Here is a 4,770-nt window from a genome sequence, read left to right on the forward strand (position 1 = left end):
CCTTGACACTCCGTTCAGAGACTTGGCGCCCACATTTCTATCTTTACTTCTTCAGAGTTTCAGAAGACGAAGCTACATCAATATGACAGACCGAGGGACCCACACTACAGTTCCTGTATTTTATTTTTTCTCTTGCCCTTTTCATTCCCGAAACGAAACACTATTTCTTTTTGAAATAGTTTCTTGTTGGACTTAAGATTTTTATTTGCTTATTTATTTATTTTCGGGTCGCGCTCTGGCTGCGCATACGTAAGATTTCTCAGTCTCGTAGAACGCAGTTCAAGTGAGATCCAGAAAAGGAATGAATAGTATCCCATAATGCATAGCGATCCTTTTACATTATCAACTCAAATCGTGACGTGAGCAGTATCTTCCAGCCATAATGGAGAGGTGAGCAGTGCTGGCGGCTACCATGTTGTGTTTACAAACAGACCTTGGTGTCAAGGCTGCGTGTCGGAAGGAAAATTTTGTGTCAAGTTGAATGATTTTACATGTGCTACATTGAAATGTAGGGAAGCCCATGTACCGAGTAGACTGCGAGCAGTCGCTTCATGAATCAGTCGAGCGGCCCGCTTTTCTGGGGCAGTCGTGTTTTGTCACGCAAACAAATAAAATGACCGAGGGAGGCACTACCTCAGAAAGCGGGCCGCTCGACTGATTCATGAATGAAGGGTTACGTTTTTGCAAACGTTAGTCGTGTAGCACTTATATTTCAACAGTTTTAACTGATTGGAGTGTAATGTGAATTGCTAGTTCTCTACCCCATATGAACCATGTGAGCGTTAGCCCTACTAATGGAAATGGGCCCACACAAGGACAGAGAAGAACTCTGATCAGGGTGGGAATTGAACCCACGACCTTCGGGGTAGATCACCGCAGCACTACCGACTGAGCTACAAGGTCAGACGGGAGCAGGCCGTGGCAACAGTGACCATGTACAAGTAGAAAGGATGGGTTACGTGTTTGCAAACGTTGGCCGTGTAGCACTTATATTTCAACAGACTTAACTGATTAGAGTGTAATGTGAAGTGCTAGTTTTCTACCCCTTATGAACCATGAGACCGTTAATGGAAATGCGCCCACACAGGGGCAGAGAAAAACTCTGACCAAAATGGTCTTGTCTGACCTTGTGGCTCAGTCGGTAGAGCAGCGGTGATCTAACCCGAAGGTCGTGGGTTCAATTCCCACCCTGGTCAGAGTTTTTCTCTGCCCTTGTGTGGACCCATTTCCATTAGTAGGGCTAACGCTCACATGGTTCATATTCGCCCTTGTCACACGGCGGCCATATTGTCCCGGGAGACCAAAAAGGCTTTGTTTTACCACGCCAAGCCTCACCCCCACGGTTTCCACTTCGAGGCTTGGCGTGGTAAAACAAAGCTCTTTTGGTCTCCCGGGACAATATGGCCGCCGTGTGACAAGGGCGAATGGGCTACAAAACTTAGCACTTCACATTACACTCTAATCAGTTAAGTCTGCTGATTTATGAAGGGACTGCGACTGCTCACAGTCTATCGTGTGAGCTACATCGAGTGCTTGAGCGAACGGCTGCGATGGGTAATACCCGAAAGTCGATCTGTGGATGTGTATGTCTCGCTTGCTGTTCGAATTAATTATTCCTTTGTTCAACATAGGTAGCCAGAGAAAAGTGAGTTAAATCTGAAATCCGCGTTTGTGCGATCGCTTTCAAATGCAATGATCAAATCACAAGTGCCACTTGCGATCTCATAAACTGGTGTATTTTGATAAAATCTTCGACTCCTTAAGTATGAGAAAATGTGGGTACTTCTGAGTACTTCTCTGCCAAAAATATCGTTTCACTATTGATCTGCATGAGTGAAGTCCATATTTGAAAAAAATAACTTTATTCATAACCTCCCTTCGGGACAGTGATCACATTGTGAAACAACCACATTTTGAATTATCAAAATCCCTGTAGTCTTCCGTAAGTCTTGACTTCATGAATAAATATCAGAAATTAAATAAAAAGTGGCGAAGTATTGACAGGCACAAATCAGTCACCATTATAATCGACAACACCTAGGAAATAATCACGAAGAAGATGGTGTTTCGCGCCATTTTGCTATTCCCGTTGGAACGAGATGGCGAAAAGACGTCTGGGATACTATTCATTCCTCCTCCGAGTGAGATCCGAACTCGGTATCTCTTCCTCAGAGGCAATACCCTGAATGCCAGAGGGTTTTCGCTCTCACGGAACGGAATAAGCGAGGTTTTCCTCGCCGCTTCGCAACTCGCTATTCCGTCGCTCTAAGAGAGAAAAATCCTCCTGGCATCCAGGGTACAGAGGCAATCGCGATTACCACTAAACGACGGCAGACTACGTGACAGATTAACGGGGAAATATGCATTAACGAACTGTGTACGTAACCGAAAACGAGTTTTTGTGTTTTCGCTGCATGCAACGCAATATCCGGTTATCGTATGACTCTGTAACAGATATTCGTAATTGCTGCCCACACAGGGCAGCCTCCTATTTTTGCTCTGATATCTCGACTTCAGGTTATCTGTTTGTTAGTAGTTCCCGGGCTCCACTGCGTAGTAAGTCTCCGATTGATGAATTTATGTTTGACAGACTTGAATCTGCGATTACTCATAATCTCTTGTTTGCGTACATTCGTTGATGCGAAAGGAAGAAGGCCAAAAATCCTTCGAACAAAGTGTAGGCTACCCGTAGCCTCTTGTTTCTACAACTTAGTGATTTGCATTTTACAGAAATTCTGTTTGCACTATAAACTACAAGTACATTGTCATGCAAAGTAACTAATCATCTTATGATTGTATGTTACATGCATTTTAACAATTACTAAAAGTAGATAAGAGGAGATATGAAGTGAGGGGGTTCATCACGTAAATATTGAATAAAGAAGGGACTCCCCCACCCCTTTACATGAATAATGACTGGTCTTTTACAATGAAACATTGCCAGAACTAAGTAATATTACCCAGTAAATACATGTAGCTGATGCTAAAAAACTGTGGGACAGTACAAAAATGAGCTTACGACTCCCCACATCTAATCCTTCAATTATAATTAACCCTTTAACTCCTGTAAAGGCCACTGAGACTTATAGATTTTACTCTGTCTAACGCTGGACGATTTTACTCGTCAATAGACCTTTTTGACCTTTTGATTTCTATTGTTTCGAAAGACATTATGGGATGCTCAGGGGGCAAATAATTATTAATATGTATTTGCCCCCTTGGCATCCCATAATAGCTATTTGAAACAATAGACATCAATATGGCCGCCATATCTGCAAAAAGGGCTATGGGGAACCCCACAGGAGTGAAAGGGTTAACAGCAGCTAGGTTCACTCAAAAACTATGTTCCCATAAACCCTTTAACTCCTGTAAAGGCCACTGAGACAGATTTTACTCTGTCTAATGCCGGACGATTTTACTCGTCAATGGGGAACCCCACAGGAGTGAAAGGGTTATTAATATTATATTTGAAGAACTAATCAAAAAGACATAACTTTTTCTGTGACTCTGAGTTTCAAGCTTACGCGATCATCAGACAGACTTTAATGAAGAATGTACCTCGCTTACTTTAAATATATACAGTGGTTGGTTAATAAGTAAATCTATTGTAATCTGAGATCGCTGTTAGCTAGGTATAATTTGTTCTTGTGGCGGCATTTGGAAATTAATTCAGTTTTTTTGCTGAGGTTGCGTGCTTTGTCGGCTTTAATGATGTGAAGTTTTTCAGTTAGGCAAAGATTGCATCGTTTGGAAATGTTGTTGTAGGCACTTGCTGAAGAGATGAAATTCAGAGTCAAAGAAAAAGTTATGTCTTATTGATTAGTTCAATCCTCAAGTATACTACGCTCTGCGAAATGCATCCAGCACTCTACCGCAAGGATAGACTATACTCAAGATTTATTAATTAATATTATATACATTTAAAAACCTAATTCATGATTCATGAGTCTAACAGCCTATCAGAACATTGACAAAACACCACATGTATGAGCTTTAACCATTTGACGTCCAAACCGGCCTGTCTAATGCCAGACGATTCTACTTGTCAATGGGAAACCCCTGGGAGTCAATGGGTTAAACCTGATAAAACACTCCGTCTCCCCATTAGAATTCTTTACATAGAGAATGTTAATGAGGACTGGCTTGTTTTTCTTATAATTATGTTAATGTCTTCCAGTCACATTTTAAACCTTTGTTCAGAGTCCCGAGGGACACGCTTTTTGTGGAATGTTTTTGAAGTTGTTCAAAAAACTTGCAGCACATGTTTTATTGGGTCTAAAAACACTGCACCCTGTGAGCAGAACCTCCCTTTGTCTTTAGTCTTTACTGAGGAGGAAAAAAGGAGGCTCTGCATGAATCACATCAACTTTTTTGAAGCCACTGCAGCCCGAACTTCTGGAAGGGTCAATCTTGTTTTCTCCCATCAAACTGGTTTTTCCAGTGCAAGCATACGTTTAGTGATAAAACCGATGGTTATAAGTGAGCTTGCTGTACCCTGAAAAACCAAGATGGTGGCGAGATCTGCCATAATACACCTGTAGGCTTGGGTTCAAGACTGTATCCTGGCAACATGCAGCCCATACTCAGTCAAGACCTTACTTGATTCATGCAGAGTCTTTCTCGAGAATGCCAAAATCGAGAAGGCAAAAGAAAGGCTCTGCCAGCAGGGTGAAAGCACTGCTGCTTGTTTTTTAAACATTACATAAATAGCTTACTTGACTTCGATAAAATAAGTAGTTAATAAGCAACTGAGAGCTAATTACTTGAAAA

The sequence above is a fragment of the Montipora foliosa genome, chromosome 2, assembly GCF_036669935.1.
Source record: "Montipora foliosa isolate CH-2021 chromosome 2, ASM3666993v2, whole genome shotgun sequence".
In the NCBI taxonomy this organism is placed as follows: domain Eukaryota; kingdom Metazoa; phylum Cnidaria; class Anthozoa; order Scleractinia; family Acroporidae; genus Montipora; species Montipora foliosa.